Source organism: Sinocyclocheilus anshuiensis, unplaced genomic scaffold (genome assembly GCF_001515605.1).
Source record: "Sinocyclocheilus anshuiensis isolate Anshui unplaced genomic scaffold, SAMN03320099.WGS_v1.1 scaffold609, whole genome shotgun sequence".
In the NCBI taxonomy this organism is placed as follows: Eukaryota; Metazoa; Chordata; class Actinopteri; order Cypriniformes; family Cyprinidae; genus Sinocyclocheilus; species Sinocyclocheilus anshuiensis.
The window spans coordinates 846,723-858,142 of record NW_015541011.1 but is presented as its reverse complement, the minus strand read 5'-3'; the positions used below and the strand labels follow the sequence as shown (position 1 = coordinate 858,142).

The 11,420-nt window shown below is 39.9% G+C and overlaps 1 protein-coding gene across 1 annotated transcript in view; it reads right to left on the bottom strand.

Annotated features, from left to right (window-relative positions):
- Positions 1-6,631, bottom strand: part of LOC107690368 (semaphorin-4B-like) — a 69,140-nt gene extending 62,509 nt beyond the window's left edge. Inside the window, exon 1 of the mRNA XM_016488677.1 lies at positions 6,433-6,631. The gene's annotated coding sequence lies outside the window, so the exon portion shown is untranslated. The remainder of the gene's footprint in view (positions 1-6,432) is intronic.
- Between the last annotated feature and the right edge of the window lie 4,789 nt (positions 6,632-11,420).

The following is an 11,420-nucleotide window of genomic DNA, read 5'->3' as shown; positions in this document are numbered from 1 at the left end:
GCATTGCCTTGGCAGCGCGCGAGCCGCTTGGTCACACAAACAAATCAGCCTCCTCGGAGAAAAATAGCGGCAGCAGCCAGCTCTTACTCAGAGTGGGAAGAAACCGCAGCCCAGGCTTCCGAGCCTCGAGAGAGGGCGCTGGATCTAGGGAGTGCAGGCGGAGAAAGGGCGAGCCGTCTCCAACCCATCCGCTAGATCCACGTGCGATCCCCGCGATCTGAATCGCCTCCGTGCCTCAGCAATAGCGGGACCGAACCACGAGCTCGCAAGCACGGACACACTCCTCTGAGCGTGCCCGGCGGGAGCGGGGCATTCAGCGGGGAGAAGCACAATCAGCCCCTTAAATCCGAGAGCTGACTGCGCGAGCTCCGCTCCCCAGTAATCGCTAGCGTTACGCAGCGACAAGGAGCTCCCAGCACCAGGCCCTGAGACAAGAACCAAGCTTACTCCACATGTCTAAGGCACATAGGCATCGCCGCGTGACCTTGAGCATGCAATCAACCTCCTCGGAGGAAGACAGGCAGAGCGTCGAGCCCTCTCACGGGGGGAAAGAACCGCAGCGCGGGCTTCCAAACCCCAAGAGCGGGCGCTGGATCTGGTAGGTGAGGAAGAAGATAGGGACCCGCCCGTCTACATTCCCTCCACCGGATCCATATGCGAACCCCACGAGCACAGCTGCCGCTCCGCCTCGCGAAAGCGTGGCCGGCGCCGCGAGAAACGCCGGTGAAGGCTCCTTCCTCAAAGAGAGCCTTCTGAGAGCGAAGCAAGGCAGTAACAAACGCTCGCCATGCGGGCAGTCAGCTCCCTGGAGAACTGACTCTGCGTGCTTCGCTCCCAAGCAGACAACACACAGTGTCCCCACCCGAAATATAGCGCGGGCAGAGAGGAACACACAGACTGAATGCTGTCTGCTCTCGCCCAAATGTTTCTTTTTGCTGAAGCTTGGCATAATGGAGCTTATAAGTGGAAAAACAACATTAAATAAGACTCACAAACAGATAGCGACTGACACACACACACAGAGCGCTTGCTGAATGACAAAAAGCTGACGCCGGTTCCACCGCACGTGCTTTTATAGCTTCCTGGTCACAACGTCACCCGCCCATGACGTCTCGCCCATCTATTGGACTGATTTCATATGTGATTCAGAGCATGGTCACGCTGGGGGCGTTCCCAAAGCGTTTCCGACGCAGCTCGAGTTCCTGAAGGGGAACTATAATGTTTTTTCCTCAATTTACTGTAATTGATTATTAAATTATTAAAATAATCAGCCATATTAGTGAAACTGTATGCAGTCGCATTAGCAAAACTTCAGCAACATTTTGCTAGCCAAAAAGATCCACCCAATGTATCTTTTTCACTCTCAATAAATATTGATTTTATTGAAGAATGTATATTGTATGTTTGAATATTGTGTTGGACAACACGGGCCATCGAGTCAAGAAGGTGAACCATTTCTCTGAAATCAGTGTATTTGCAGTGTTACCTGATACAGTGTAAACTTTAGCGTGCAAGTGTCCTAACTTGCACTGACTGAGCAAATGTTTAACACTATAGCTCCGGACATCCCTTCACTCCCTCACTGTCACATCATCAGCAGCCCTCATCTCTCTCATACATATTTGCAAGGTTACAACAACTTTAAATCAATAAATATCTCAGAAATAAACCTGTCAGCTCAGATCAGGTATCAGAGGGAAAAAAAACAAAAGTAGCGTGGCATAAAAAGCGCCATGCAGAAGGAGGGCAGAGCAGTTGTGGTGTGAATCTCTGCGTGGTCAGGGTGAGGTATGCTCGGAGGCTTGAAAAAGCCATTAGTAGAGTAACGGCCACAATCTGGAATGCTCTGAGAAGATATCAAATCACAGGCCGTCTGTGTATGTCAGTGTGCTCAGTTCGGTTACAATAGGTTGAAGTCCATTAATCAACTGGGGTAACTAATGAATGCCATTTTAACTACACATGCAAACTAATACACATGTGATTTACACACACACATACCACATTCTCATTGGTCTAAGAGTCACGGACATGCTTCAGTGTCCTGGTCTGTTTAAAATAGACCTGCATAATATATGAAACTCAGTAGGAACAGGTGTGAGACAGAAGGTGTGTATGTGTGTGTGTGTGTGTGTGTGTGACAGTGACAGGCAATGCACTAAGAAAACAAACATACTTGCCCCCGTGAACGACCATTTAAAGTTTGTACGCTACAAAATCAAATATTGTGTCATGCTAAAAAAGCCCCCTCTGCTGACAGGAGTTCTCTCTGTTTCTTTCCAGCTTGCTCTCTCTCATCAGGGTCAGAAGGACAAGCAGGCAAATACTAACTTTTGGTCTATTTCCAGCTCTGGAGCAAGTTCCCACATAAGGCTCCTGGGATAGAGAGAGAGAGCATTACTAGGAAAACCAGAAGGGAGGTCTGTGACGTCCCTTAAAGACGCATGTTTAAAGACTTCCCAGCAGTGAGCAAAAACACAGTGGCTGCTCTCCTGCCAGGCCTCAAGTACTGCTTGCTTTACAGAATTCAACTATGGGAGCCCTGTCAGAGCTTCTGACTCTCGATCCCACTGTCTGTCACCCGCACATCATGCATTTATCAGTTATTTCAGAGGGCTATGCGTGTTATCCCAGCTGAAAAAAAGTTTAAACCAGTCTAAACTAGTTTTAAATGGTCTCTTAGCCTGGCCAAGCTGGTGTTTGGCTAGTTTAACTGGATGACAAACTGGACTCCCGGCCTGACTAGCTGAAAATTTCCCCAAAACCACTCAAAAGACAGTCTGGGAGGCCAACTAAATCCAGCAAGGGTTTAAGGGTTTAATGGGGATAACATAATCACACAGCTCTCAATGCTTACAAAGGAAAAGAAAGAAAAAACCTTAACCAGCCTAAGCTTGTTTGTTGGTCTTAGCTGGTTTAAGATGGTTTAGCTGAGCAGCCAACTGGTCTTACCGACTGACCAGCTGAATAGTGTCCAAAACCCCTCTAAAACCAGCCTGGGTGACTAACTACTGCTGCCTTCTGTTGGCTGGTTTAAGATACTTTTTAAGACAACTAAGACCAGCAAACCATCTTAGGCTGGTTTAAAGGTTTAGTAGGGATAGCATAATCACATAAAAAAAAAAAAAATCCGGTCTCTCAGCCTGGCCAACCTGGCATTTAGCTAGTTTAGATGAGAGATAAAAAAATTAATTAATTAATAATTAATTTAATTAATTAAACAAACCTTTCTAAAACCAGCCAAAAGACTAGCTACAGCAGTAGGGGTGGCAAAATAATAGTCCCAGTTTGGAAGGCCAACTAAGACCAGCAAGCCAACTTTATTTTATTTTTTTGTTCATTTTTTTATACAGCTCTATTAAGGCATTCCCAGCATTCTTAGCACAATTTTTCAGTTTTAAGGATATGAAACGTTACAGAGCATTACAGAAAAAAAAAACACTCAAAGTACGCAAGATGTTTATTTCAGAGATTGTTGGGGAGTGTCACACAGACATATAGCTGTCAGAAGTTAATGACATAGAAAAGGGGATTTTGTTTGTGTGTTATAGTGTTTTTGCCTCAACAGTGTGTTGCAACACTTGGCAGAGTTTGAGCTCCTGCCAGAAGAATCTAGGAGCAAATAAGACTAGTGCTTATTTGCATTCCTCGATTCTACTACCAGAGCCCGTAACTGACCCCGTTCTTTAATCCAGTCAAGTTAAAGAATCTCTTACTAACACACACATGCAGAGGCAGGTACTGTATATAGTAGCCAGCCAAGCATGAGGAATCAAAGCTAAAGCTGGAAAAATAGCCTTGGGATCTGATGACTGGGATGAGAAACAGGTGGTGCGTAGAGGCCTGAGAATGGAGAGCTTTATATCCGGTAAAGATACTACAAAGAGATACAGCCTGCATCTGTCCTGCTTTTACTCTTGACCTCGTATGTAACAGACTGCTGCTACAAAGTCAGCAGGTTCTTTTTTCTGTGTCTTATTCTTGTTCTGTCCAGGCTGGTCGTAGCTTGTTTAAAATGGTCTCTCAACCTGGCTAAGATGGTCTTAGCTGGTTTAAGATGGTCTTCCAACATGTTCAAGCTGGTCTTAGGCTGATAACCCAGACTTAGCATCTGAAAAGTGCCCAAAACCATGCAAAACGCAGTCTGAGAAGCCAACTAAGACCAGCAAACCAGATTATGCTGGTTTAAGATGTTTTAAGTTTGTCTCCAAGACTGACCAATCAGGTGTTTAGCTAATGGTGCCAAGCAGCCAACTGATCTTACAAACCGACCAGCTGAAAAGTGGCTAAAACCCCTCTAAAATCAGTCTGGGAGACCAACTAAGATCCGCAAACCACAAAACCAGTGTAGGCTGATTTAAGATGTTTTTTTAAGACAACTAAGACCAGCAAACCAACATACTCAAGGCTTAAAAAGAAGGGGTAAAAAATCTTTAAACCAGCCTAAGCTGGTTTGGTGGTCTTAGCTTTGTTAAGATGGTCTCCCAGTCTGGCCATGCTGTTGTTTGACAGTTTAGCTGAGTAGCCAACTAGTCTTACAGACTGGGAGACCAAGTAAGACCAGCAAACCAGCTTAAAAATGGTTTAAGCAGTTTTTTTTTTTAAATGTCTAAATGTTTCAGAAGGGCCAGATAACTTGTCCAACTGTCCATTCAAATGCACTCCCTGACTTTTACACTCTTTTGTCTAATAGTTTATTGTGTTGCATTGTGTGTGACAGGAGCTGTAGTCAGGCTCTGCACTATTAATATAGCAAGCACCGGGTTTTGCCAACTAGCCAAACACTTTCTGACAGCCTCACACAGGCCAACCATTGTCAAGACTCCTATAGCCAGAATGCTATTGCCAGCCGCTGTTTTTATGGATCAGACCAAAGAAAAACACAGGACAAGGCTAACAGTACAATCATCCCTTTCTCCCTGATGCTCTTCTTTCATGTCATCTTTTCCACCTCTTCTGTCATGCATCAAACTTTCCAAAAACTTTTCCAAAAATTACCATTCCCTCAAAGTTTTCACAGAGAAGTAGGTCTACAGTGTAAACGGCATGGACGTGCAGCTCTTTGAAGATGGCTAAAATTGCTGTGTTTGTTAACGTTCCCTTCAATTCTCAGACTGGAGTGGTTATCTCCCATGTGCAGCTATCCAACAAGCTGCTGGCTAAAAAGAAAAGAAAATCTCTCATTGGACATGAACTTAATGTGCAGATCTGCAGTGACTACACACACTCACATGAATACAAACATGGTCATCCATGACGACCTCACTACTAATCCCGGGGTCTTTATATTAATATATATTATATTATATATTTTATACTGTGGAACACAAAAGAAGATATTTTGAAGAATGTTTTAACTTTCTGTCTATACAATGAAAGTCAATGTTGTCAGAAGCAACATGAAAACTTTAATTGTATTGCCAAAAACAGCCGAGACATTTTTCAAAATATCTTCTTGTGTTCCACAGAAGAAAGTAAGTCATGCAGGTTTGGAACGACATGAGGGTGAGTAAATGATGACAAAATATTTATTATTGAGTGAACAATCCCTTTAGTTCAAGAGCACCATGTAGTTTTCCCATGTAATGCTACTCACTGAGAAAACCAACCCACATATGTCAAAAAAAGACCATATTTCACTAAAATGGTTCCATATTTAGTTTAATTTGGTTGGTAATGCATTAATAGTCACTAATCTTTGGATGACTAACAGTGCAAAACAAGCAATAAGTTTGTGCTTCCGACAAACACCTGCAGTGTCCACTCTTGCCCTTGACACAATCACAGATCTCCAAATATGCCAAAACCACATGATTTTCTAATGGAGAACTTCAAAACTTCTCACTTTCCAAATTTTCCCTTCACTTGCAAAGCCCCATTCAGAGTTCATGGAAAGTTCCCCCACGCCGACAGCGCTGCCTGCCACATATGCTCCCATGTGCTGGCAGAAAGTGTGCGCAAAGATACTAAACTCCACAGATCAATAGACAGAGCTTTAAGCTTCTCAAAGTCAAACTGCCAAAGAGCTCATACACTCCGGCCAACCCAAACTGCAACACACCCTGCAAAACTGATCGTTTGAAACCAAACCCAAACAAACTTGAGGCACTTGAGGCACGCGTACAAACAGAAGCAGACTGAGCTTGCTGTCCTGTGACCTGCTATGACCGGCTATCACCTTGCAGATAAGGTTTTACAGTAGAGGGATTGTCTTGTGTCAGCACACACCCTCCCCCTCCATCCCTACCGTCCCAGCAGCCCCTTACAATAACAAACCCCCGTGCAGCCACGCCACTCGCCTGGAGTGTCTAACAGGAGAGCAGCGTTATAAAACCCTTTCATTTGCACACTAACCAAACACTCCCGCAGTCATTATCAATCATTAACAGCAACCAGTTAAAGGCACTGAAGCAAGTAGTGCTGAGTACTTACTCTCTTTCAGACACAGGTTTCCAACTTGTCCCTTACAGGAAAAAAAAAGAAAGAAATCCCAATGGAAATCAGACTCCTTAAGGATTGCCAGTAGATCCAGCTTTGGAGACTGCCAGTATCATCTGTTTATAGGTCTGGATGTGGGATTGGTAGTACAGAGCTCACACTCATGCCCTGTCTGCTGCTGTGACTGAATGTGTATCTGACACGCTGGTGTAGTAAAGCCTCCCTCTGGCTTAATCACTGCTCCTCCCCTCATGCTCACATAGTAAGAGAAGCAAAGCGAGCGAGAGAGAGAAAGGGAAAGAGAGAGAGGTAGACAGCACTGCCCTTGATAGTCATTACAAAGACTGGGAGGAAATCACAAGATTTCTTGCTAACCTTTAGTTTCAGTTCTGGTGGTTACTTAAACTTGAATTTCAGCTTTCAACACTCTTTCCAATCTTAAATGATTAACACAACTGAACTAGTTAAAAGCATTCATAACAAATGAAGAAAAATAAAATCAAGGAAATATAAACAGTTGGCAGGGAGTTATAAATTTAAAATCTATTTCAAACTGTGTTCATTAGAAGTAGAGTAAGAGTTTAGTTTATGATACGATAGACTTACGAAAAACAATGTAACTAAATATTCAGTGTTTGGGGGACTAAATGTAAAAGTTCAAGAACTTTGGAAACATAATGATCAACCACTATCCTAAATATTTGAAGGGGCATATGTCCTCCTCAGTGTGTATAATTAAATTAAATTAATACATTTAATTATATGAATAATTAATAAATAATTAAATTAATGGTGACTTAGAAAAAAATAAATACATAAATATAATTGTGTTATTATTAGTAGTAGTATTATTATTATTAATGGTGGAAGGACTAAATGTAAAAGTAATAACATGATCAACCATTATCCAAAATATTTTAAGGACCGCCTCAGTGATGATGATTGATTAAAATGATTATTATTATTATTTAAATGATTATAATCATTATTAAAAATATTATTTAAAAATGTAATTATATTAATTGATAATTAAATGAATAATGAATAAGAAAAAAATAAATACAACTTTATTTTCTTTCTTTATATTATTATTATTATTATTATTATTATTTAATAGTACATATAAATAATTAGTATTTTTTTTCTCTTCTTATTGTATCATGGTTACGTAAAGCCCTATGAATTACCCCTGTGCATGAAATTGCTATACAAATAAACCTTATCTATGATGGTTACAGTCCTACAAGATTCTAATTAACATCTATAAAACATAATATGTGAGGTAAGACAAGCATAGTGTAGTCCAAAAAGGTCATCATTTGAAACTTAATACTCCTAAAGTTCAACAGACACCGCTTACCCTCAGCTCACATTACAACACCTTCAGTGAATAGTGTTATTTCTGGTTGATTGGCAGTACCCTTCTAGCATGTGAGTGACAATATTCACAGAAATTATGCATTATAAAGCCTTCTCCCAAAACACAGTATTTCCAATCACAGTCCAACAGCCTGAGACACTTCTTTTTATGTGAGTTGTTGAAGAAGACTCACATCGCTGTAAAAAACAGTCCTTAAAATGTCATGTAAATGCTTAAAACGGATGGTGCTGGAACAACTGAAACATCTCAGTGACAAATCATCTAATCATGCCCTAGTTAACCGAGGAAGAGAACTATGGAGCGCAATATAGGAACAGTCACAGTTGGGAATCCCTGTGACTGAAATAGTGCTGCTAATTATGTATTGAGGGGAAATTCTTAGCAGGCAGACGGAATGGTAGGTTTGGGGTGTCAGGCATCGGGATGCCGTCATTAGGAGACGGGGATGAGCCAAATGCAGACACAAGCATGTCATGGGTATTGCAATCATCCTCAGTAGTCCTCTAACTTGTGAAATCACGAATGAGACTCTTGTTGCAAAGAATACTGCTTTCTCAAGTGCATTCTCCAGCTGAGACAAGCAGGGATTCGTGCATAGGTTGTAAACTTAGTTTGTTTTGATTTGATGCACCGTTCTCTTCTCTAAATCTGAATCAACATTTGTGTCTCTGTGCAGAGACTTCCAGATAGCCAACACCACAGGAGGTGACAGCAAAGCTCCTTCTGAACAGGATTATGAGAATGAGACAAATAAAGATGCTTGGCTTATGTTGTATAAAGCACAACATTGATTACAGCTTCAACCTGTAATGTGCTGAATGGGTATGTTTACAGCCTTTTTTTGTTATTTACAATATTCTGATTAATAAATGAAAGATCAGGGCCTTAAGTGTATAGTCAAATCAATATTGATTTAGATATAATAAACCATCCAGAGCCATTTTATAGACTGATAAACGATAACGTCAGCAACTGTTAGTTTCCTCTGCAGACCAGTTTGTTCACTAAACACTAATTACAGGTTATGCCGAATACAGAGCTGTAACACTAATTACAGGTCAATCAGAAAGTGAAAGTGGTACATCACATTGCTTCAAAACTCTCCTGTTTACGCTGTGACAAGCAGTATGTAAATCATGAAAATTCATTTCATATATAGAGGCATTTAACTTTTTTTACAAGCATATTTGAGGGAGAATGTCTCCCTGGGGTCCAGATTAAATTTTGACTGGTGAAAGAAAAAATACTTCTCTGGATGCTACTTTCATCTGGATGACTAATGTCCCAACCTCATAAAACCTTACAAGCTCTGCCATCAGCGTGTGTCGATGCCAGTACTCATCAAGAGCCCCCAGGCCTTTAGCTTCTGTCTCTTATCTGCTTGTGAACCTTGTGATTAGTGGAAAGTTACTGCGAACACTGCGTTTCACTGCTTTAGTCAGCTGGAAAAAATTAAATGGTTGTATTTCTGTAAGAATTACATACAATATGAGTCTGGTGCTGCAACAAACCATAACCAATTATTTCAACAATAGCAACATATTATAAAATGATTACTTATATATTTTAGAATAAAATATTATTTATTTATTTATTTATGAATGAATGAATGAATGATAATATTCAGTGCTGGAGCAAACTAATTATTATTTAAACATAATAAACACAACTGATTTCAATATTGTAAAAAATCAATAATAATACTAATTATTATTATTATTGTTGTTGTTGTTGTTGTTATTATTATTAATAGAATAATGTAATTATTATTTAGCTTTGAAATAAATAAATATACAATTAAAATTATAAAAAGTATATGAAAAAAATATATATAAGTATATACAAATTCTAAACTTAATAATATTAAAATAATAATAATAATAATAATAATAATAGTTATAAAATAAATACATAAAACTTAATTTTCTTTGTATTATCATTACTATTGTTGTTTTATTATTATTATTTTACATTATTAAAATAACTTCTTGTTTAATTGATTGATACATAATAATTTCTTTGTTTTAGCACCAAACTGGATATTTTATGTAATCCTAAGAGAAATGCAACAATATTAGATCTTAAAAATGTTAAGATATTGTTGCAAAAACACTTGTTGCAAAACACTGTCTGAAAAGTGTGCCCAGTGCATCTTTTCTAAATAGGAAATATTGAGTTGAGAAATGTCTGCTGTTCACAGAGAAATGGAGAATGAGAGTCAGCTGAGACCAAGCGTAAAGCAGACAAACTTCTCCTCAGGTGGCTCTAAATGTCCATATCAAAGGAACCATGGTTTGCTTTCATGTGCCTGCCAGGACAATTTCCCTGGCAGTGTGTAATAGATCATTTGTCGTCCCCCCTCCCCAACTTCCCTCTCCTGTCAGTAAAAATAATTAACAGACAATAGTGGCGTCTGTTAAATGTGTCCCTATTCATGATCAGTGATGACATACGACCTGATTTTGTGTATGGCAATACCTGCATTCAGCAATACCTGCTTGAATTTCAGAACAAACTGACCTTGAGGTATGAGACAACAACTTCAAGCAATTTGTGTTTAAAATATAACTCAAGAATTGGTTGGACTTGACCTAAGTGTCCCTGTACTGTGTGGCACGTCCCTGTGGTGAGGACACAGCTCAGGGAAATGACTTGTCATTCAAGATATTCAGCAGGGCCAAGAGCGAACAGAAGTCTTGTATTTGAGCCAGACCTCAGGGGGGCTTCAAATAAAACACTAATTAACTCTATCAAATGAAAACAAAAAGATTTGCTGCTGCTTTTCTTTTCAACTTGAGGTAAAAGTGGACAGCCCAACAAAAAGAGGTTTCAATAACCAGGGCAAGTCTTGAAAAAAGTGCAGCCGGGCATTTTTTCTCTAGTGCTGCTGAGCCTGTAAATGAAGCATCTGTTTTGTTTCAGCACAGCTGAGAGTAATGGACCTGGGCAAGCAATGAACCGTGACTAAAATAATCTTGGGGAGTCAATACTAGTTCTTAATATTCATACTGTATTACTGGCAAGGACACAAACACAAATAGAAGACAGCGCTGCAGATAAAATACATCTTTTTTGGAGATTTTGGAGACTTTCTTGGTGCAATGACTCAATAATCTCAATATAATGTTTTCTTCTAACTGACATCTTCACAATATCCTTTAAGCTCAAGACAGATATTTATAATCCATATGTTGCCACTCATCCCTATTCAGTTCCGTTTGTGACACAATCTTTTAAGACAAACTTTGAACACTTTAAAGTTAAATTAAGGTTATTTTAGTTCTCGTGATTTAACAGAACTTACTGCTTAATGCAATACTGACACACATATCTAGTATTTACATAGTCGCTCTGATCCAAAACTTAGTGAGCTGCCTCTGTAAACAGCACATAAAAAAATTGTCTCACACGGCTCCAGGGGGTGAACAAAGGCCTCCTGTAGCGAATCGATGCGTTTTTGTAAGAAAAATATTCATATTAGCTTGCGCCAACAGTTGTACACGGAAGCTAGATTAAAGTGATTATTAAGTTTTGAATATGGATATTTTTATTACAAAAATGCATCGATTCGCTACAGGAGGCCTTTGTTCACCCCCCAGAG